The sequence below is a fragment of the Neodiprion pinetum genome, chromosome 3 (assembly GCF_021155775.2).
Source record: "Neodiprion pinetum isolate iyNeoPine1 chromosome 3, iyNeoPine1.2, whole genome shotgun sequence".
Taxonomy (NCBI): domain Eukaryota; kingdom Metazoa; phylum Arthropoda; class Insecta; order Hymenoptera; family Diprionidae; genus Neodiprion; species Neodiprion pinetum.
Genome location: NC_060234.1, coordinates 6,236,826 through 6,262,197, shown reverse-complemented (window position 1 = coordinate 6,262,197; position 25,372 = coordinate 6,236,826). Strand labels below are relative to the sequence as shown.

The 25,372-nt window shown below is 37.6% G+C and overlaps 1 protein-coding gene across 2 annotated transcripts in view; it reads right to left on the bottom strand.

Moving 5' to 3' along the window:
• The window catches only part of fz2 (frizzled 2), a 111,254-nt gene extending 86,410 nt beyond the window's left edge, over positions 1-24,844 (bottom strand). The window contains exon 1 of one of the 2 annotated variants that reach the window (XM_046615721.2): positions 24,768-24,844. The gene's annotated coding sequence lies outside the window, so the exon portion shown is untranslated. Of the gene's footprint in view, positions 1-12,490; positions 12,611-24,767 lie in introns of those variants that run through there. The other variant, XM_046615720.2, reaches the window with a different exon arrangement.
• Positions 24,845-25,372: the final 528 nt, after the last annotated feature.

Below are 25,372 nucleotides of genomic sequence, written 5' to 3'. Positions count from 1 at the left end.
TCCAAGTATGGTGAACGGATGGACATGCGAAGTCCGATGAAAGGTCCTTGAAGTTTACTCGGGTCTTTGGAGAATCATGAAAACTGGAAGAGTTCGATGACATTTCTTCATGAATCCAGCCGTCAAGTTTCGTGGAAATTTTATGAAATTTCAGTGGACGTTAATGTATCCTAATCACTTTGAAATCTTCTCAAGGCGCGTGGAATGTGTTGAAGTACTAATGAGCTTCTTGAAAATTGACGAAATCCCATGAAACGTATTTGACATCTCTTAACATTCGGTGCAATTCGTAAAATCCCTCAAAGTCTCACGAAATCTTTGATATCTAGTATAACGTATAAAGCTTCACGAAATCCTTTACAGTTTCGTCGATTTTCACGAAGTCTCGGATGAAATTTTTCAAGCTTTGAAAAGTCCAGTTTTTACAATGTTTCGAAGCATAATGACTGACTGGATGTTTCGCCGCGGGTCTCAAGGACAATCAAACGTGAACGACCCAATGGCCATAAATGTTACAGACCCAGATACAACCCCATCCCAATTTTTGGTTCCCTCGATATTGTAAGTCATCAAAGATCTGGGTTTACTTCAAAGATTCTGCTTTTTTTTTCGATGCGTTCAATCACGCTTAACGGCTCTAGCTTCGAGTCCGGATAGTCAGTCCGGAGTCCGTACTGTACTAAACTTATTCCAGAGTATCTCGGCCGCGGTTGTGTGGCGATGATGATTATGCATAAACTTGGTGGGTGGCCGAGCGGAGGCGCGTAAGCAAACAGTGCGAGTCAAGTTTCGAGGAGCACGGAGGAGGCCTGGATATAAGTTGAAGCCTCATCCGAGTGGGCCCTGCTTCCTTCTTCACCTTCATCATCTTCCTCTGGTTCTTCCCTTCTCGTTCCCTCCCGCATCCCTCGGAAGAGCGGCGCTCGGCAGTGAGTGAGAGATTTACCGTTCTGGTGAGTAATCCGGTATTTGTTTGCAGCCGGGGGCACAACGCAACGGGGCGAGTGGCAGACGGCGGGAAGACGTCATCCAGGACCGGGATACGCGAGAAGGATGCCCTTCGTTGGGCAAAAAGGGTCTCGTAATTTCCTGTCTCCTCGTTCAAGTTTAAATGGAAACAGACCGGCTTCTTCGCCGGCTTTTCACCCCCCCCACCCCGACTGACGCTAAAAGGAAAGTTCTGGGAAAAATTCGCGGGGGATGCGTACAGCGAAGAGGCTGAGATTACAGGGGACCGAAAGCTAGCGATTTTGAAACAAAAATGAAGAGTCAACGTTCGTTCGATCATCCGTCATCTCTGCTGTCTAATCGAAGCGTTGCTAGATCAAGAAACAGTTTAAAACAAAGGTTCAACAAGTGGCAGTTGAAGCCACTCATCCAGTGTAACTTCGTTCAAACATCTAGTCTCACTTAATGGAGGAAAAAGAAATTAAGATTTCAAAATCACGTATTTTAACTAAAAATAAAGACGATGTTCAATAATGTTAGGCAAGAAATATTGCTTTAGTTCAAGTTTGATCTGAACAAAATAATCGGTTGTCATTCTTAAAGCTTTGTTTCCAATCTCATTCGGTCTGAAAAATGTCGCGTTGCTCAAAAAATTTTGTAATCGCAAAGTGGAACCCATTTTTTTTTGAAGACTTTTTACGTTATGCCATTTCGTAATGATTTAAAGCGATGATTACTTGTTTCAAAATGGTTATGATTAAGTTGAAAGATGTAGTGACCGAGTTATCCGTAAGGTAACTTTGACCATCGAATAAAATAATTTTTTCTCAAGCGAAATCCTGTTCTTTCATCTCGGTGCTTTCAACCCTCTGAGTTTCCGGTTTCTCTTTTGAAATTAGAACGTCCTCGAAGAGACGTTTCAGGTGGACATTCATGCTGCAGTATTCCATTACACGCTTCGAACGCTGAATCCTCGACAAGATCAGAGAAACAGAATTCTCGAACCCTCGAAAATATTCTCCTCGATCAAGACGGAAAAGGGATCGACAATGAACGAGTATCCGGAAGTAATCGCGAATCGTGCACATAGCAGGCATAACGGGACGATGAAATTCGAATGGTTATTCTTACTCGGTTTCATTTCACGGAGGGATGAGGAGCGGATTGAAATTTTGAATTTTAACAGATTCGAAAGTGACAAATTTCGAATTTTTTTTGCTGGCGAAACTTGGAGTGAAGAAATAAAAATTTGCGAAATATCAAATTTTCGAATGGTCCGAAACCCGACGCTCAAAATTCCGAAAGTGCGGAAATCAGAAAATTTGAAAACCTGGTAAAAAAAATCAAAATTCCGAATGATCAAAAATTATCAGCTCTGTGAATTTCTGGTTTCGTGAAATTTCACCACTTTGATCTTTCTTTGTTTTGGATTTTTTACGTTTGAAATCCCGTTCGTTCTGTTTTTTTACACCCACTCGTCGAGTAAACTATGCTGTATGAGTATATTTTAATATTCGTAATTTTACTCTGTCGAAACTTGAATTTTCTGAATCTTGGATTTCGTAACTTTGAGCCGTCGGGTTTCCGACCATACGAAACACTTTGTGGTTTCGTAAAAGTTTGATTTTTATGCTTCAAGTTTCGACACCGAATAACTCGGAATTAGGCAATTTCGTAATTTTTAAAATTCGGAACTTCAACCCGTCCCAGGAATGAATCGGTAAAAAGACAAACGGGAGGTTTTAACCCGTTGCGTTTCACTATCGTGCTTCTGAGTCTTCCTCCTCATATCCTCGTCGTTGGGTCCTTCAGCCTCGCACACAGAGGAAGAAGCGAGACACAGGCGTGTTTTGACAAGACGCAGAGATAGCCGAAGGAATATCCGACTTGTTCCTGTATTATACATTATACACGTCTAGCCACCGCTGGAAGCCGGGCTAGCTAACCGTTTACAACTCGTGAAAACCGCGCCGAGAGCCCTAACCAAACATTTACAATCTTGGAGGGAACCTGGTTACAAATAGTCCTAGAGAGAGAAAGTTCTCCTACACGTATATGTACAAATTATTCAACAGGACTTCTTTACACTAACCTCGATTCCGGAGAAGTCAGGCCTCGGATACCGCCTACAACTAAAGCCCTGAGGATGCTTCATGTCAAGTTACGTTGCCCGACCAACAATCACTGACAATGAGCCGTGGATTATTTTCTACTTTTTACCGATGCTATTCAATTCCTTCTCTTATCTCACAATCCGTCGTACAATTTTCTGCTTTTAATGGTTCTCTGATCTCAGAAATCGTCGCGAAGTTTATGATTCGTTATTGAAATAAAGTTAAATTCAATACTAGAAAGGCGAACTTGAATAACGATATCTTTTTAAACGAAATTTAATCGATGCAATCTCTCATTTATTGCGATTTCATTCGCTTTGGTTTGTTCAATTCAACGTCGATGAAAATTAAAATTCTCGAATCACATTAAAAACTGAAGGAACAGCTCGTCAAGAGATCTTGTTGCACTTGTTCAATCGCGAGCAAATGCATTAGCAAATGCTAAAAGGAGAGAGAGAAGTTGAAGTTTATTAATAATGTACTAAGAAACCTTCCAAAGCAGAGGTCCACGTTAGTCCAGGCTGTTACCAGTCTTACAAATTACAGCTCAACCAAGACCATAAGAATAATAATAAACACATGTCAGTATTCACAAAAATGTGTACGTACGTACAACAAAAATTATAAAACGCGGTACAATTAAAGTGTTTCAGGATCTATAAAAGCGTTAAAAAAGTAGAGAAAATGAAGAACAAATAAATAAATAAAAATGTATAGATGTAATATATTCTCACAGTCGTTACCGAGGGGTTGCTCAGTCAGGAAATCATTGAACCATTTTACAAAAAATCAGGTAGGCAATCGCTAGGAATCGCTGGAAATCTCACTGATTCAGGCGTTACGAAAATCGTGAAATCACAAGAAATCGATTCCTTTCGGAAATCGATGAACCACGGAATAAGCGAGTGAGCAGCCTCTCGGTCGTTACGCTTTACCATGAAACATACGCTCGAAGATATGATCGAGAGAGACAGAGGAGAGAGAGAAAGAGAGAGAGAGAGAGATGGAGATAGAGTGACAGGGCACCGTACTTCAACTTTATTGATTTCAACGTGATACTGGAAAAGGCAGCCACAGGGGGATTCGTGGCTGCGTGTCTTGCGACACATTTGTATACGCTATGGGGTCCATAAATTAAAGACGACTCACACAAAGCTGGCTTAAGCCGTGCGTGCTCACACAAAACTGTCATCTTGAGGTACCCGCGAGCCCCGTGAATATAATTGTGGTAAGACGGAAGTGCCCAATACGGATTACGTATTACAACCGGCGGTGTAATCGATTTTCACGTTAACGTTGCGAATCGTAAATATGTCTAAAATTGTGAAACGTACAATTCAACTAATTGCAAGGATTTCCGCGATTCATTTTTATAAGACGTGCAGAAAACGAGAGGCTGGATTTAACAGCGCTGACGGTAACTAAACTTGGGGGGTGAAAAATCACTGTTTCACAATTTTACAGTGACTGAGGTAGTTGAGTTTTCAAAATAATAATACATTGTTCGTTATTATAATTTAGCGCATCGTTAGATTCTTAAAATTGTAAAATAACGATTTTTTTCCGAAAAATGAATCGTTACAATAACGTTACCAACTTCATCTTCCTAAAAAAAAAAAAAAAAAAAAAACTCCAAAATCTCGTCCGCTCAATTTTTCCTTCAATTCTGCGACTCTCGAAGCTTTTCGCTCACCTGTTGCAGATCGATATAATTCTTCGGCCCTCCTGTAATTGAGATCAGCCCTAAAGACACCCTTAGGATTTATACGCTTTCCCCTCTGCCGACCGCTGAGAGTCTCATTAGAAAATCAACCATTTGCGTATCTGAAAATTTCCCCACTGCGATTATACATTTTTTTTTTCTCCTTCCATTAGGTCGTTGGGTTTTTTTTTCACTTGTAGCGGATTCGCACCGTTATTGTTATCGTTTTTGCATCGAAAAGGGTCGCAGTTTTAAATCCTTTAACTTTACACTCAAGTTTCTGTACGCAAATTTCCCTAAATTTCCAGACTCGTGGCTTTGAATTCTTCTTCGTATTATATAAAGGGTCGATGATCGATGCTGATATTGTTTTATTGTGAACCTCTATAACCCTTATCGACAAAACTGAATCGATGATACTTTTACCACGAAAAAATTACAATATATTTTGCTGATTTGTTAAATCGTACAAAAACTTGGCAGACTGCATAATCTAAATGTGATTTTTGTATCGAATACTGATTTTGTGTCAAAAGGCGAATCAGAAGAACGAAAAATGAAATATTCAGTAAGAGACTTGCTTTTATCTGGGTCTAAAATGTTGTGAATTCGAGCCACGTGATGTGTACTGCTTCCGGTGAGTCAAATTCACCGGCGAATCAATATTATCGCTCGTTTTCTCGGAATTAGGAAGGGTGTAGCCAATAAGTTTTGCCAACACCGAAACGTAATTGGATGGAAAATAATTAAAAAGTTAACTACACGTCTTTTATCAACAGACGTTTTTCTTTCTCCTTATTTTTTTACGCAACAATGAATTCCGGACATTTGATGTTCTACACTTTTTATCGAATTGAATTATGTTTAACTATAACGTTAAAAACTGCTTTAACAAATATTTACGGACAGAAATTCTACAACACAAAATGTTGTTGTCTTTGAAATTCCCGTGTTTGAATTACACATTAAATTTCATCAATTGCCTGAGAATGGATAATAATTTTGTCCCGAAAAATTGTTAGCTGAAGTTTCCGAGAAGCTTAAGAATGGTGGCGAAGAAATTTTTTTTATCTTCAAATTAATCGGAAATAAATAATAATTGGGTGCAATTATAAGAAGTGCCCGAAAATAAAAAAATGATTATCCACAATTTCTGTCTCTCGATTTTGTTCCTATTATTCTTAAAAATGAAACGTTATAAAAGTTCGATGGATGTACTTAAACAAATTCACCCCAATATAATATTTACGATCAGCCCTTGTCCCAGAATCATTCATTGTCCTAATATCGATTTCGCCCCTAATTACCTGTCGAAAAATAAAAGCAGTCCTGATTCTCGGAAGCGAGGAGTGATTTTGAGGACCCTCGATCCTACCGTCACAGGGGAGTAATTATCTCAATCACGCAAAACAGTCAGTCAGTAATTCGTAGTTGTCCGAGGAACAAAAACCCCGATGTGTATATGGGAAATTCCATGGAAACCCAACCGACGTCTAATCCTCACCATTTTTAATGTTGTTTAAAAAAATTTCTGCGATCGTTCCGACTCTGAAGCAGTACCTTCAATTTTTTCAGATTTCTCATACAACTGGATAATTATTCATAAATATTAAGGTTGATTTTGAAAAGGATCTTTTTTGTAATTCTCAAAAACTGTATTTTCTTTTCCAAACATTTCAAGACCGGCCAGATTTTTTTCAGCACTTTTCTTTTTTCTCTAAGTGCTTTTATTTTTTTTTTCCATCAAGTAAAACATTGCTTAAACGGTCTAAAAATTCTCAAAAAATTCTCAAAACTTCTACTTTTCACTTAGACTATTTCTGATGGTTCTGTTTTCATTATGAAGATGATAAAACAAGTCAAATGAGCCAAAGAAACAAACAAGAATTGCTGTATAATGAAACCGGTCTAGAAATTATCTAATTGTATGTAAAAAATAGAAAATTTGAGAATTTTTCGGGAATTTTCAGACAATTCGAACAATGTTTTAGTTTACCGAAAATATTTGTAGTGCTGAAAAAAAAGGGAAGAAATCAGCCCATCATGAACCCGGTTTTGAAATGTTTCAAATAGAAAATACAGTTTGTGAGAATTTTTTCATATAATCAAAAAAGGTCCTTTTCAAAATAATGTTAAATATTTATAAATAATCGAGCAGTTGAATAAAAAATCTGAAAAAATTCAGAGTACTGTTTCAGAACTGGAACAAGTGGAGAACATTTTTTAAACAAAGTCAGAAATGGCGTGGGTCAGACGTCGGTTGGATTCCCATGGAATTTCCCATATACATGTATATGTACAGTGTTTTTACCTTTATTCGCTTGCGTACAAGGAAATCGAAACGGGAGAAATGGGGGGTTATAGGTAGGGGGTGGTCGAATCTGATGTAATTTATTCATAACACCGCGCAAAGCCAAACAAACGTGCATTGTATTGCATAATAGGTCAATATTTGCAGAGAGCAAACGAAACGCGCGAGTCTGCAGCTACGAAACATCCCCCCCCCCCCTTGCAACCCGAACGCCGGGACGATACTCGGCTCTTTTTTACCTCCGCTTCCTTTCTTTTTCAATTATAACCCCTTCGCGTAATTACATGTCCTGATTTATACTTGCGGTGGGAAGAACAGTCTCTACGATTTCGAAATTCGAAGGCCAGGGATGAGGGTGTTCCAAAATTTTAAAAGTCTGATTTTGAATTTGGTTCGAAGGATCGGTTTTAGACTGTTCAAAATGTCGCTTAGTTAAATATGTTTAGGTAGTGTAAACCAAAACAAGTACTCGAAAACTTGTACAAGTACAAGTAAAATTGATTTTCCTGAGATATAACGTGTCTTTTATCTTCATTTTCTTCCCGCAGAATTCAACATTCGATAACGAACAAAATAATTTAGTAATCTGAAGATTCCGTTTCGCATAATCGAATCAGAGATGCATAAAACATCAACTATGTGAGATATCTTCAGCGATATAAATATATGTATATTACACGTTTCAACCAACCCAATAAAAGACGAGTGAATAATTGTCAACAAAACAATTCAAGACGTTAAAACGACAAAGCTGCAATTAAATAAATGTAAATTAAAGTGAGAGACTGTTTAAAAATGAATGAAGAGAAAGAGAATATTTAAACAGGAATAATACCAGGATGCTGGTGTTTTTTACTGCCCTAGATTAATTTTCCATCCAAAAACTTATCGACTCTCCGTCAGGAGCAGAATTTTCTTCGAGAGACTGTTTAGTTTTCAAAATTTGGCGTGCAAGTTAGAATAGCTCGTTATGCGATTAGTGTAAAAAATGAAAAAAATTTCTCAGCATTCAGACCTCAGGGAACACTTTTGCACGCAGTGAAGAAGACACTTTGCGTTTTGCCTCAAAACGTTTTCGCAGATTAAAAAAAAAAAAAGACTCCTTGGACTAACTATCGGAACAACCCGAATATACAACATCTCAGAGTCCAATATGCATTATCAAATTCGATCAAAGTTGAGAACACGGTGAGCCCGAATTTCCCGTTCCTTTTCCTTTTCCTTTTCCTCTTGCTCTCGCTCTCTTAGCAGAAACCCGGCATCGATCGAGCCGCGGCACTTTCTTCTTACCACGTTTCCAAACGCCGAACGAGGGTGGCAAAGATATCCGAGGACGGTATTGCGCCCGCATCAGGGGTAGTTGGCAGTAGCAACCGAATCTATGGAAGGGCCGTCCTTTCCCTTCAAGGAAACGAATCCACCCCAACATCGTCTTGATAAAAAGTTCCGATGTGCGAAAAAACTGTGCAAAGTATATCAACCAGCAATGTTATTTGCGCCGATGACGATGAACACGAACGAAACAACGTACCTACGTACTGTTCCGGGACAATCTCCAGAAATTTGAAAATCAACCGCGCATGCGCGAGTTTTATCGGCCTATGATACCCAAAATAAGCCCAAAAGCATCAAAACCGGATCAAGAACACCAGAATTCAATAATTTTGAACGTTCTCATGATAAAACGATTTTTCAAATTATTGATATTTGAGCTTGTGTTGTTCGGATTTGTTCAGATTCATTTCTGTCAACTAACACTGGCGCAAATAACATATCTTGAGATTTCTTCGAACGGTTTTTTCTCTCATCCTAACTTTTGATTGGGACGGTAGAGCCGATAGATCCTTAAGAAGCGTCCTGCTGGGGACTCTCTTCCCCTCTACGTATTTTTTTTTTCTCCTCATCTTTTCCCATCTCGTCGTCGTCTTAAAATCTCAATGTATGTAAGGTTACTCGCGACGAGATAAAAATTCATCAACGACCGTGCAGAAAACATCAAACTCCACAGAGTGCGGAGGTTTGGAAAGTTCGCGTTGATGTTGTTTCGTCAACGGCGAGCTGCAGTTGCGTGAGTCCAGCCTGGAAGCCGAATTCACCCCTCGGTTAGCCCTGTCCACCTGTGTTTGTGTTTCCTACACGTAGATGCGATCCGCGCACGCAGACGTCGACGGTCGTCAGGGCGCAAGGGAGGTCGAGAGGGTGGCCTGTCACTGGGTGATGGATGATTTTACCAGGTTGCGATCAATTCGCTCACCGCATGGGGAAACCCTCGCAGCTATACGATGTCTTACGAGTTACTAGAGGGTGTATAAAACTCGAGGTTACATTATACGGAATGAATTCCATACGACCGAGTCGTCCGTTGTCTTCGAAAATTTAACGCGCATGCGCCGCGTTCCGAGAGCCACTGTTTGACAGGGTGACCAACTGTCATAAAACTAACCTCAAAAATTTTCACATTTTTCACCGGCATTTGTGCTCAATACAGATGACTGTCAACATTTTTTAGGTTAGAGACAGTTGGCTGCCCTGACGAACAACCGCTCTATCGCGTTGCAGCGCATGCGCATTAAATTCTAGCGAAAAACGGATCGTGCTACAGTTGTTGAGAATTTAATCAGTAGACATACGGTATATATGTAATATAATGTAATGTAAGCTAGTGAGTGTGCAAAATTCATAAGGTTAAATCCAGCGGCGTAGGCGTAACGAAACCGCAACGTTAGGGAAAAATCATTATTTTGCCATTCCAGAATCACTTTGAACAACTTAAAAATGTAAAAATACATATATGAGTATGTGCGATGCTTTATATTAAGATTTGGCGAATTTTAGATACTTAAAAAAAGTTATAAACTGACCGTTTTTTCATCAACATCGTGCGCATCGCTACAATAACGGCACTACTTTTAATCTCTTCACAAACATCTCGAAGTAGATCGTGTTGCGGTTTACAAACTGCTATAACTTTCTGTCTCCGGGCGCTAGGGCGCAGTTTTTATACGAATATATCGGAAAGTTATATACGAAACGTTCTAAAACGTCATAGCAGTCATAAATTTACGTATTTTCCTCAATTTTTTACCAAACGAATCCAACTGATTATGGAATTAAGAATCTGAATTCAGCTTTAAAACATTTTCAGCAAGTCTCATTCTTTCTGTATAAATCAAGTTCCAAATTTTAACGAGAGAATTCATAATTTTAATGTTCTCTTCAGAGGTTATAATTACAGCAACGGAATTTGGAAAACAAGATGTGCCAAATATATTTTGCGTTATTCTGTTTCAAATTTGAGCTTCAAAATTTTAGATGACACTTGCGCTTCTATTTATAATGGACATAAATCAGGAAAGAGAAAAACGAAAATGCTCAAGTCGTACTTCAGCTAATAGACAGCGTATATAAATGTGTGAATTCGACTGGGGTCAAACACGTGACGGATTATTTAAATACTCCTCAGCAATTCGTTGCCTTCTGCAGCTGAAAATACGAATAAAATAAGCGATAACGATATTTGACTTATCGTTTCCCGATTTATAAATAAGCGATCAATCGATGCGTCCATTTTGGCGCGATATATTCGTATCGCTGCAGGAATCGTAAAGATGTTGGTCATAACAACATCGTAAGTCTCAAGATAATCGCATTTTTCGAACGTTCTTAGGGAACTAACGATTACCGAAGAATTCATTCAATCTTTCATTTCAAAATTAGATTGATGAGCTTTCGAAAAGAGAAGAAGGATCGTAAATTTCAAACTTGGAAATGCTTGTTATTGAAAATTTTTCGCTGTCAAGATACAGCTTGATAAATTGTAAAGCCGTGACTAATAGAAGAAAATACTAATTTCCGAGTGGACGAAAAATTCTCACTCACATTTCTCGTAAACGAATTCAGATGCAGAAATCGTTGTTGGAATATTATAATTCAAAAATTGAAAATTCCTTGCGCAACAACTTCTGCGTGATTATGTATCTTCGATGACCAAAATTGCAACAAAAGTTCTTCTATTTTTCTGTTCGTCTATAAAGGTACCGTCGATTTCCTAAACCGAGAGAAATTCTTTGTTGTTACTGTTTTTTTTTTCTCTCTTTCTCAACTATCTTCAATGTTTACCTCAAAAATCGAAAAATAAACTTCTAAATACATGAAATAAGAATGAAACCATCATTTATTTACAACTATTGCGATAATTCGATATTGGTGCAAGAATAAATTAATTCTAAAGTTTTATTTAGCTGTAAAAAATAAAGCAAACTTAACGAGTAGATTTAATACTGTGCTATATAATCACTTGTACAAAATTTTCCTGTAATTCCGATAAGGTTTGGACCATAATTACAAAGATCTACATTTAACTAGAATATTTGAAAGCAACTGTGAAGAATTGAACGAAAAATTTTCGACTAAAAGAAAAAAAAAAGAAAACATTGTTCGCATTTCTGAAGGTAAAATGCAGGAAGTGAGGGGAAAGAGGCGGCAGCCTTGTCGAATCCCCCGCGATTCCGAGTCCCGCGCCTAATTTGCATGGCAAATTCGAATCAGCCTAGCCTCAAACTACGATATATTACAGTTCGAGGGTTGAGAGAGGGTGGCGAAGGCAGCTTCGCGCGGTAATTGCAACAGCCCCGTAGTCGAACAACTGCGTTAATTTAAATTGCCCGACTAGCAATTTTGCATACTATAATAACACGCTGTCCGCAAATATCGCTCCTTTCCGTTTTCCGCACTTTTTCGCCTTCCCTAGTTTGCGAAATTTCCTTATCACTCGTGCGGCTCCTGTTTCGAATTGAAAAATTTTCCAAATTTTCCAAACAATCACCAAAAGCAATAGTTTCAGATTTGCAATAATTACCGCATTGCAGTATTCGACAATAAAAACCACCGTACCACGTCTTGGTGTAAGCGTATCGATTTTCGATTAGGTTAATCTACTCGGAACTCTACGCGAGTTTCGGACACGCTTTGAGTTTTCTTCCGCCCCCCCCCCCCCCCCCCCCTCAAACCTCGACACGAAGGCTCTTCGCGGTCGGCTAATTTTCGACTACGGCCAAATTCCCGTTCTTATATCGCTCTCCTCAATTCCCCGGAGTTCGATTAAACGGTTCAAGTTTACGCGTCGGATTAGCCCGTTCACTTTTCCCTTCATCCCGGCAGTGTTTCTATTTCTATCGCCAATTAGAACCATCCGGTAGAAAACTCGCTCCGGATATCCGTTCTTCCGGTGTTGGAGAGGAATTATTTTGCGAAAGGCCCAGTTTATCCACGGAACGAATTCACCCTGACACTCCTTTTGTTTACAGTGGGAATTATCGTGCTTTTGCGAAAGCGTATAATACACAATATATACGTATTTGCACAGGCTGTGAAAAGAATTCAACATCGTAAGTTTAATCATGAAAATTGGCTGACCGTGGATGAAGCAGAAATTCGTGACACCGGAGGATCTGCAGATGAATTTTCCCGAACAGGTACAGAATATTTCGTCAACAGAACAACACTTTCGACACTTTTAGACGACCTCACTGCTTCCCCCGGACTGAACCGCGACTTCCGGTGATGTTTTTCTTTTCTTTTCTTTTTTTTTTTTTTTATTTATCACCGTTATCACAGCGGAACACACCGATTAACCGAGGTGGATATGGGTTAACCTTGAAAGAGCCGGTTGCAACAATACGGGAAAGTGTTTTGGGAGGCATGCATCGCGACGACGTCAACGACGCCCGGCGTCGGCTGTTGGAAATACGGAAATCGATAAGCCCTGCACATGCGTGATGGGTTCGCTACACGGGGTGAGATCAGAAGGGTTCCCAGACGTCGCTTGGAAAGAGAGCTAAAGGTCTCAAAGTAATAGGAAATTTCTCGCTTTTTTTTACATTTTTTTTACATTTTTTTTTTTTCCCAACCCTCTTTTTTTCATCCTCCGCCAGTCTTTGCACCTTGCATTTGCTGCGCCGATGTTTATTCGCTGGCTAGTGCCTCTTATCTTTCACCGATCTAAAACCATCCTCGAAACTACCTTCCTATTTTACGAATAAAGCTATAAAACGGATCATATATTCCCGCTTCATTCACTCCGATTCATCGTTTTTTCTTCTCTCTTCTCGTTTCGTCGGAGCAATCTAGCCTTCTATTTATCGCCTCTAATTTTGCGATTTCTGTGATGTATAATACGGAAATATAACGTAGAGTGGTTCGATAAAATTGAACGAAATTGATAATTTCCTCAAAACTCTTCTTGGCTGGGTCACATCTTGAAACGACGCAGCCGTGAATCCGTAACCCGAATACATGAAATATTGACACATTTCGATGTATTATATTTCATCACCACTTATACATAAGTTGGGACTTGATTTGGAATTCGAATTTTGGTCGTTCTTTCTTGCGATGGCCGGCGAAATTTGTAAAAGGAGAAATCTTGATCGTTAAATAATTGGGAAATTTTTTTTTCTTGCGACTACTTACAACTAATTCAAGGCTTTAACACTATTTCAATATAACAATTTCGAAATAGTATACGTACTCGTATAAAGTGAACGTTTCAACCAAGTGCTAAAAATTTCGGAATTTCTTTTTCGACATTAATAAATACGCAATTTGGAAACATGATAAAATTTAACTCTTTGGTTTTGTACAGCTGTAATCGCTTGTTGGATTTCGTTGGATTGAATCCTTTTCATACTTGTGAAAATACCGTAATATAGTAACAGAATTTACGGTACGGTTAGCAATTGATATATATCATCCTCGGATTTAACCCAACCGATGAAAACGGTCCAGTTTACGACTTCGTCCTAACCGAAAATCATTTACCCCTAAATCGATCGACGTTTATTCAATAAAGGATAAATTTCACTCGCGTACTGGATAAATTCGAGCGATTTGCTCTTGCTCGGTCAATTTTTAAGTCTCACTTTCTCGTCCCGTTCGCGTTTGTGGTCTGGTATTATTTTTACTTTCGAGTCAAGGCTCACGCAACGCTTGAAAGATGATAAAATGTAATCCTGAAGGGCGTTCTAGGACGAGTGATGTAATTTTACGGCTGTTTCGCAATTCATGGACGGGGGTCCTGGCCTCTCCTGTGGGCAAGGAACTAACGGGGGAGGATTTCCTGGCTATGCTATAGAGGGATGGGGGTAGGCCCATGGTGTCATGGCAACACCCGTGGACACCGAAACTCTACGGTGCATTCCTAGCATCAATTCCGAGCTCTGAACCATTTCTCCTGGATGCACCATGTTTTTTTTTTTTTTGTGTCTTGCAGACACTCCAAAGTCCGGAACACTATAAATCAATATAGTTTTGAAGACAGTCATTTTTATTGCGATGAAATTCAAAGTATTCAAAGAATATTTTCGAGACAGCGGTAACAATTGGTTTTTTCTTTTTTCTTTTTTGAAGTAACTAAAATTGTTTTACTTCTTCTTCACGCTCTTGACGAGTAAAAAAAATTTCACCGGTTAAAAATCTTATCTGATACTTACACTGAGAAAAAAAATTGCGATCGGATGCAGCTAATTAATAAGTAATTTGATTTTCCTCGATAGCATTTTTAAAATTACTTTTAAAAAAAGGGTAATTACCAAAGTCATATGCGATTGCATTTTGCTATTTTTTTTTTTTTTCAATTTCTAGGTATACTTCATCACGAGTCAAGCGAAATATTATCTTTTTCCAGTCTGTTGTACAGTACCTCAACTTTGTTCAAAACGGGAAAAGAAAACACGCGATCGAGTGCCTTTTTCCTGAACCACTGATAGATTAATTAATTATTTCAGCATAAACAGTAATATTTGTGAAACAACATAACAATCTCCATTTCTCTTCACTCGTATCTGCGAAGCAGCAAACTCCGAATATCAAAGAACATGAAATAAATTGAGAAAAAAAAAAAAACGAAAAATAGTAACATTCCTTTATCGCGAGAATCACAAGCGGAGAAGAGACGAAGAATCCGTTTTGTAGTGACGAAAGAGTTTTATCGGTCGCCTCGCGGAGGTTTTCATATCGCTGGCTGCAATATCGTGCACCTACCTACCTACTTTCAATATGTCGTCATCGATGAGTATCCAACAGGCAGGCGCGTCTTATCTTATCTGAAAATGTGTTTTTCGTCAAGAAACGAGGTTAACAGCCCCGCAGGATCGAGGCAGGCAGGACGTTCAGACTTGGCTCGATTCCCTGGCAGTTACACGAGTATTTCCTCAACATCCTGGCCCCTGGATTTCGAGTCGCGGCTCGCGTTTCACGTTCGAAATATCGCACTCGTGTATTAAATATTCGCCCGTTGGTGCAGCAACTGCAATTCCTTCCGCTCCTCTTATGCGACTTACACACTTGGTGTAATCTTCGACAATAAATGGCGTCTGGGTACCGCAACGAATTCACCGCAGAAGCTGAATTTCACCGAGGCAAACTTCTTATGGAAATTTATGGCTCAGCTGTATATAACAAACTTATATCACCAACGCTCCGTTTCATAACCAACTCACCGCCAAGTTTATAACACCTAGGAATACTTTTCACGTGGCACGTTAAATATATTACAAACCGCAGAAATGGGAACCAAGAACAAATTTTACAGTGGACTGTAAACATTCACGAATTACGAAGCGTTAATCTTCCAGGGGAAAAAATATTCACTATTTTTTTAATAATTTTTTTCACACTGTATATGAATTTGTATAAAATGGTCTTCTGAATTGAACGATTAAACATCCTAGAGTTAAATGCAACGAATTTATGGGATTTTCAACAATGTTCAAGCCATTTGAAACGAAGGATCGATATCTAAGCTTTTATTTATAATTTTAGCCGTTTTTATTTTCGCATTTCCAAAGTGATCTTCATACCTTACAATCACAACAAATTGACACATACTCAATGGACGATTGTTACCGCAATAAAATTAATGAAAAGTATCGATTTTCGAAAAACTAACCCTGAATTATTATTACGTCGATTTCAACGCGAGTCAGATTGGATTTTTGAAATTTGATATCAGATTTGTAATCAGCCACCCCAAAAATCACAGCATACATTTTTTTGACCGGATTCGAAGAAATTTGAATTTTTCGTCCGCCTATATTGGATCTGTCATATCCAATCCGCCATCGTGAATTTTCCAAATCTGATTTCAGATTCGTAATCAGTGACCTTAAAAACCCATACGCAAAGTTTTCTTTGAATGGATTAGATTAAATTAGAGGTTTTTTGAAATCTGATTTCCCATTAGTAATCAGCAATGCCAAAGTTTTTTGACTGTATTCGATTAAATTGGAACTTTTCGTCCACCCATATTGGATCCACCATCTTGTATTTTTCAAATCTGATTTCAGATTAGTAACCAACGACTCCGAAGCCACCGTCATCAGTATTTTGACCGGATACGATCGAATTTCAAATTACCGTCCACGACATCGGATCCGCGATCTGGAATGTTTGAAATCTGATTTCAGATTTGTAAATAGCCACCTCGATAATAACTGGATTAAGTTTTTTGACTGGATTAGATTAAATTAAAAGTTTTCATCCGCCATATTGGGTCCATCGTCTCGAATATTAAAAATCTGATTTCAGATTAGTAATCAGCGACTCCGAAGCCACCGTCATCAGTATTTTGACCGGATACGATCGAATTTCAAATTACCGTCCACGACATCGGATCCGCGATCTCGAATGTTTGAAATCTGATTTCAGATTCGTAATCAGCGAGCGTAGAAGCCGCGGAATATCGTCTTGTCGTCAAAGTTGACTCAGCGCAACAATGTGTGACTCAAAGGGTTAAACGCATACGATCCCAGACACCCAGAAGATCTGCACTTCGTCGATGGTTAGAGTTTGCGGAGGAAGTCGAGTCGTAACAACAAACTTGAAGGCGATTAGTCAATCCGGTTTAGCCGGTATTATTGTTAGGCTTGCCATAAACCTATCAAGGGCCTCATGCGGGGCTCGTATAGCAGTCACTGTGCCCTCGGTGCTTCGCCGCGTGAGCTACTACCCAATGTGTCATTTCGGACACGGTGTGTATACGCACCCCATATCTACGTATAAACGAGAGAGCCCTCCTCACCTCGCACGAATATCCTCCCGCCATCCTCGGAGAAAGGAACGCAAACGTCCCACCAGCGAGCCTCTTTAGTCTTTACACTATTATCGTAGCAAACGATACGGTTGACTACTCGGCTGCTCTCCATCTTTATCCTCCTGCTTATTCTCGCGCCTCTTTCACACTTGAAATCTGTCGCCTGGCACTTTAATGCAGGAGTGTAGTATATTCGAGGCGAGATATCATCGAGGTGGAGCGATTTCATATTCAAAAATAACGCCTCGGTGATGTTCTTAATTTGTTGAACTTATCGCTAAATGGTCCAGATGTCGACTCAAGCTTTCACCTTTTTCGACTAATTCGAACTGTCACGGACTCACTACAGAATTATTCCTAACCTTGCGGGACTTTTACTTTTACGTTTCTCGATATTGTTCGAATTGGGTGAATTGATTGAGCTTCGGACGACAAAAGCTCATTTTAATCAGATACGTATTACAGGGCACAGGAAGTAACTTCATCTTCAGAAATAACGCCTCAGATGGGGGTCAAAGTATGGAGAAATCAAGAATGGAAAGATCGCAGTACCGAACTTTTAAAGAAGTGAAAATTTGATTTATGGAATTTATAAATGGTGAAAGTCGAAGCATGAAGGTGTAGAAAAATAGAAAGGTCGGAATTTCGAAATTCAAAATCGTCAGAATTCGTTTTAAAAATATGAAATCGTATACAGACCATAGATTTTAGCGTTCCATGTTTTGACCTTCCTATATTTTGCCTTCCAGTATTTCGATTTTCTATATTTTCGATTTTCTATACCCGGATGTTCTAGATTTCAATAATTCTCCGAATTAGATTTTATCGTCTTTGAGAATTCGATATTTAGGTCCTTTTATCAATCGCTATTCTAGTATTTTACCCCCGCACCTTAACGCCTGAGTGCTGTTCAGAACTTATTGAAATTATCGCTAAATAGTGCAGGATTTGATTAAAGACTTGAGCTTTATCAATTAAATCGAATTATTACTGATTCACTTCTTGAATTTGTTTTCTAAAGAAGTCGAACGTTTTTTGAAATTACTCGAAGAAGATGAATCGATTGATCTTCGAACGAAGAACGCTGATTCCGATAAGGCTAAAATATTTTGTCAAAATGTTTTCAGATTCATGAAAGTAAATATAAACCACGATTATTAAATTTGCATTACAAATTAAGATTTCTGCGTACATCTTTTTTTGTACTGTGAAGAAATGGTTCACTTTTGAAAGATTCTGTGTGAAAACTAATTTGCTTTCCTGCATTATCTTATCTTCCCTACTCGTGATTTCAAGATTCTAGAATAACAATAAAAATTTTACCCATAATAATAAGCGTTTCACAAAAGATTGCAAATGATTTCATTACAATTTTAATACAATAGTAAAATTGATGTGATTTCAAAATATTTGACAGACAAAATTCTACGAATTTAAAGACGTGTCACAGGATTGTCCAGAATTTCAGAAAACCGCAGAAAGGAAATAAGGACAGGAAAAAATTGAACCTGTTACCACACAATGTATACCAAGTTTCAAGAAGATTCGCTCGATTTTGCATAATTTTAACAATTATTCTCTAAAATTTCTCGGAAACAATTGACAAGGTTTCATTTCGAAATTGAAAATGCGAGACACCATAATTTGGTGTTTTCTACATAAAAATACTTGATGCAAAACCATTGGAAATGTGTTACATTTATCCCCGTAAATCGAAGGTATGTAAAGACGGGTAAAATTCATAATGAGTCTGTCTACAGCACCCGAAATTAACTTTACTATCGCGTAGATAAACTACAGGCGAGACAATTAACGATGGCGTGAGATTGTCGTGGAATTCAGGGAGCTTTACGACTTTTGAATGACCGACTCGAGTGGCGGTAAGCCGTAAAATTGGGCGTAAAAGCAGCAATTTTGACACGCCACGTTGTTTGTGAATTAGGCGAAAAGTGTATTTCACATTTTTCCGTTACCTGCATGGACGTTTGGTCGAAGAGACGAAGGCCAAACTCCGGGTAAAATTTTATCGCACCAATAAAACTAAACTACCCCGTAATTGATATTTAAGATCAACGCCGCACGCGGAGATTATGGTTAGGCTCATTTTGTAGAGGCGAAATCTCCCCCCGGCAATTGTACAGAGATAATCTCTCCTTCGAGGAGGTCTCAGATTTAACCGAGGGAATTAAACTGCTCGGGTAGGTCCGATTCGAACGGTGTTTGGAATACGTCAAAAATGGGCAAAAAACACGTCAACGACTGAAAGTGAAATTTGTAAGATTTGCAGTTATCGAAAACAAGAGATTATCTCTTGTAAAATATGATCAAAATAATGAAGACTGTTTTGAAATGAATAAGGGATGAATTTGGCACAATATATTCGAAAGTATCGAAGAAAAAATTTTCAAAATCAGTCAACTTCTGGCGATACAACGGAAATTTTCGTTTCTTAAGACGAAGTCGACTCAACTCTTGGACCTAAGTTAATCAACCTTAAATAAGTTTTTATTCCAATTTGCGATTTTTATCTGAAATTTTAATTCAATGGCAACAAATTGAGAGAAAAAGTAAAAACACAACAATGTCGACACAAGCTTCAAAGTTTGTTTTACGTTGAAATGCGTGGAAAATTGATGAAAATTCTGAAAACTGTCAACTTTTACAGATATAAAGGGAAAAACTTTAACTTGTCGAAAGCTACGATTCGATTTCTCGTATCCATTATATTTGTGTATATTTTTGTCACCAAGTTTGCAGCAATTTTTTTATCGAAACCTATCGAAGTTTCGATTGCTTGCTTTCATAGCCTGCAGGTATTCGAATTTTTAGAAAGTAAAACTTGAACATTGTTTCAAAATAATTAACTAAATATTCATATCAGAATTATCATCGTTTCTATAAAATATTGAAAAAACAATATATTTTTAAATCGGATAACAGAGAATAATTTTCTCCTCGATGCAGTCCCGGCGTAATTTTCCCGAATCAATCGAATCAAAGTAAATACACAGGATCATGGTGAAATAAAATAACAGTTGAATCAAAAGAATTGAAGTAAAATAAAATGGATCGTTGCAATTTTACGGTCTTAAAAACGAGAAAGATTTTTTCAAGCAAAAATTCGATAAGAGAAAGTGCGGCTGGTATGTGAAAAGTTTTCAACTTATTTTACAGAAAGCTTATACAGAAATATAATGTGAAGTGGAAGGCGATTTGAAGAAGAATAAAAACGAGGAAAAAAGAAAGTAAAAGTTCCGCGTTTTCATTTGCTTGAAATAAAAATTATTATCGTTTGGTTAAACAAATTACCTCTAGATTTAATAATCGCTAATTTATAGACAATGGCGCAGCCACTCTTTTTCTCATTCTTTCTCTCTCTCTCTCTCTCTCTCTCTCTTTCTATTTCTCCCAAGTGGCTTCATTAATGTTTCAACTTGATTGTGAATCCAGTCGCAACGAACCGCTGCTCCGCAGGTTACCGGCTATATATATATAAAAGCCGTGTGCGATTATACTCGCTCTTTTAATTGGGTGGAATTTGCAATGCAGATTACGCAAACTAACAGACTGTCTACATGTGTCGATTGCTGATTACGACCGGACTGTACGCGATTATTCCCAACTCTTCGCAATGTATGGGGTGTAATCTTACGTCAATTTTGTGTGTATAAGGCATTCCGACTCAAGTTGAACGTTATTCTTTCCTTTATTACGTTTTAATTATTGCATTTATATCTATTTATGTAGGCGGCATTCCACGCCAACTTTGTAAACGGTCAATTCCATCAAGAATTTTTCCCATGTGAGTACGACCATTGAAAAGTTTTATTTTAAAAGAAATCAAATTCCTTCAATCACTCGATTTTACCGTCAAAAATATTTTTAAATCCTCTCGAAAAGACCCAAATTAATTTTTATGAAGCATAAAAAAAAATTAATATTCCGTTTTTGGAATAAAACATTTTCGTACAAGGTTCGGAGTGAACGGACGTTTTTTTTATTTTTTTTTATTTTTTATTATTATTAATGTTATTTTTTTTTTTTTTTTATCGAGATTCACGGAAATTTTCTGTCAACTGAATAGGAATTTGATACAGATCTTTTTTTCGAAGTTCATCACTTTTTGTTTTTTTTTTTACGAATAAACTCAGGAGCCGTATAATGTTCTGCAAATATACCGTGGTATACTTTTGGACAGAATTACAATTTAGGATCACAGTAATAATTATCCTTCAATCGACTTGTTTTGAACGCGTGTAATTAAACGCATGAATAAACAGCGAATGAATCTCTCTGAAAGTTTTATAAACGTTTTTCTACCGTTTAAATAAATCGTTTGATTTATGTAAGCGTTTATTTGTTGAGCATACCGGGAAGGACTGTTGATTATAATTTTGGTTTTCGTTTTACACTACGTATTCATAATTTCGAGACAGCTTCTTCACTTAATCTCCTTTTAATAGACAGCTGAATCTGTATCAAAAGAACAGCTTGTCCAAATAAAATCAGTACTTTTTACTCGCTTCAACTCGTCGTAAAATATTCAAGTTTAGAACATTGATTGATATCAAATTGTATAGGAATATTGAATTAACTAATAAAAAATGGAAGAAAACGATTTCAGTGAATTTGTAGAAATTGGTTTTCTGAATAAAATGAGCTTATCAAATATACCTGCTAGATTTTTGACTGAACCGAAATAATTTTATGGATTGCATCGACGTATCTAAACTTCTGTTTATGATTACCTTATTTTTTGTTTTTGTATTTTTAAAGAGATCTTCCGAGCTTGCGAATGTAATCCGAAAGCGCCAAATTCGAAATTTTTCGGTAGCGAAGCCTGAAGTAAAGAAGTCAAACTTTGACGGAACATCAAAGTTTCGAAAGTGCAAAGTTCCAAAAGGGCAAAATTCCGAAAGTGCGAAAATGCGAAAATTCAAAAATCTGAAACGTCGAAGTTCCGAATGATCGAAGATTTTTAGTTCGGTAAATTTCTAGCGTGGCGAAATTTCGCCACTCTGATCTCTCTTTCTCTCGGATATTTGATATTTTTGCGTTCGTAATCCTAGTCACTCTGATTTCTAGTTTTTCTCATTTTTCACACCCACTCGTTGAGTAAACTCGAAAATTTATTTTTCGCAATTTTGTTCCGTCAGAACTTTGCTCTATCGTAACTTGAATATTCGAAATCTAGTATTCCGTAACTTTGAGCCGTCGGGTTTCCGACCATTCGAAACTTTGTTGTTTCTTCAAAGTAAGATATCTTCACTCCAAGTTTCGCCTCCAAATAATTCGGACTCGGACGCTTTCGGGACTGTTCAAATTCGGAACTTGATCGCCCCTTTTTTGTCGACCTACTTTATCGAGCCACACAACAATGTAAAACGATTCCTCAGCCTCTCTCTTTCTTCTCCTTCTTCTTCCTAGCGAGTGACTCGCATTATATCGTTCAGCAAACTTGTAACCATAATAAAGATGGGTAGGTGCAGGACACATACGAAGATGTTACGCCGTCACGCATTGCGGATAAATAAATAAACACGGGTGGCTGTATTATTTTACAACTAACGGTGGCTTTGCTTTATGTGTGCGTATAGCCGAGAAACATCGAGGCTCAGGATTCATTATTACACCTCCACCGTCTCTCTACTGTGTAATTAGGCAGCTCTATATGCCTCTACCGCCGGATCCATTGTATATACTTAGGGTGTTGATGATTTCTTTTCAGACCATCCCCAAAATCAACTATAAATAATTAAAAAACAATTTCCTAATTCTTTCAGATTTTTATATCAATTCTAACCCGTGCCTGTAAATGGATGGATATCACCAATTAAAATATAACCTGTTTCAGATACATGCTCAGCATATAATTTATTGTAAGAGGGACGATGTTCGAATCAAACTGTAATTGCGAAGATTTAGTGAGTATTAGTTCTACTGTCTGAGAAAAAATTCACATCATCGTACCAACCAATCTCGACGAATTGCACACCCCAGAAATTTGACTTTTTCTTTTTATTTATAAAAAATGCAATTGTCTATATTACCTGGTATGATGATGTGAATTTTTTCTCAGATAGTAGCACTAATGCTCGTTAGAACCTCACATTCATGGATTTTTTCGAACATTATTACTCTTACAGTAAAATATATACTGAGAACGTGTCCGAAACACGTGTATTTTAAATTGGGAAATCCTTTCTCTTACAGGCACGGGTTACAGTTGATTTTCACATTTTCAAACTCGAGATATAATCAAGATTTTCGCGTTTTTGAAAATTTTACATTACATGTTTTCCAATCTTTCTGAATTTTTACTCTCACACGAGCAATGTTCTCAATTTTTTTTTTTTTGTGAGAGTCAAGTGTAATTATGAAGAATTATAAAACCAGGTTTGTTTTAATCAGATTCAATATCAATGTCGTTTTGTTGAAATAAAAATAAGAAAAAATCAAGCGATGTGAAAATACCGAGGTTTCATTTACAGCGATATTGGATTACCTGCACGCGTGTAATTATAATTAACGGATAATTCAATCAAACAAGGAAACGGTTGATGAAGAAAAAAATTCTAGCGAACTTCAATTTCGTCCCTGTATTAAATACTCATCGTTCGTCTGCTGATTTAATTATCGTCAATTGGTAACGAAACACGCGCCTGGTATAGAAAAAGTATTTTTTGCCATGCCAATCCGATAAACAAATTAAACTGAAAAATGAGAGTGGAAAAAACTGTATACTTGATTTTCAAGTTTTTACTTTTATCGAAATTGAATGAATTTCAATGTAATTTTATAACAAACATGCAATAACTATTATAATAAAAATTACTGTGACGAGACAGAAACAAAAATGTAACCTTAAACAAAGACTCAAATTTAAACGTAATATCACTTAATTACAAAAAATTGTTGTGTTCAGACCGCGCTTTTTCTATTGCATCAAATGACATTTCTTTTTAACATAGAAACAAACAACTTCATCGTCGCGTATTTAGTAAAGTGAACGAATCATTTCACTGTGTGGCAAAAGATTGGTATTTATTCAAAAATTTGAATGAAAGCTTTTTCATATACTTCATGCTCACGATTTTTCGCTGCGAACACTTTTCTCGTCAAGAAAGAAAAATGATGAGCTTGCGTCTTGCATGACTTAAAAACTTATCAGTATAACGTGGATACAGTATCAGAAAACGGAGTGGACGAAACAGAAACAACATAAAATTATCATTTAAGAAATTCTTTTAGTAATTAAAAATTGCCTCGTTGCAAAGTCGAGGCGCTTGAGGTGTCATCGTTGGCAGCCGGACTGTCAAAGGCAAAAAGCTGAGCGGTTGAAGCGCGAGCTTCGTTAATAAATTAATGTCTTTTCCCCGCAAGGATGTTCTGGCGGTTTCTCGTTCCAGCCAGTAGCCGATTTGCGACGGGCATACAGGCGGAATTTCCGTAAAGAGACGTCGAGCTTGCATGGCGAGCGCGCGAATTATGCACGCGGCAAAGAAGCTTTACGAAAGCTATTTCAGCCCACTTCGGCGGTGAGGTCTTTTTAAATCGTATCTGCGTATGATATTTTAACTCGGTTGTAGGAAATTTTCTTACCTTCACTTATCCTTCGGTCGTTTCTTCCACTCGACTTCCTCCTCCTCCTCCTCCTCCTCTTACTGCTTCTCACCAATTATCGAATTACCTGAAACAGGTAAACCGAGCTTTCAGCGCAACGTTTCTCTCTTCAGGATCAAGCGTTGTTCGAGGTGAAATATAAAATTCGAGATGAAATCATTTGATTATAACTATGAACAACTACGTGAATAAATTAGCTCGTGTGGAAACATTTTTGCTCAAAGATACAGAAAAAAAAATAAATAAATAAAAAAACAGAACACAGCTTTTTTTGTTCACAAGAGTATATTTTCTTTACCATTTGGCTTCAAGCTTTCGATTAATTTTTTTAATTCGGTATAATTTTTTCGTAAATTCGTGGTTCGTGGCTAGATTTTTTAATTTAAAAATTACACGTTTTTTTAGTTTAATAATTCTTGGTTTCGATAATTTTTAAAAAGGTCTCATGCGTTAACCCTTTGATTAATAGTGGTAAGTATTCTTACCACCCATTTTACATCCGTTCTTTGTATATTACCCTGCGGTTTTTTGCTATTTCTTATATTATACTAACAGGTTTTCAGTGCTCGAGAGTAATTATTGCG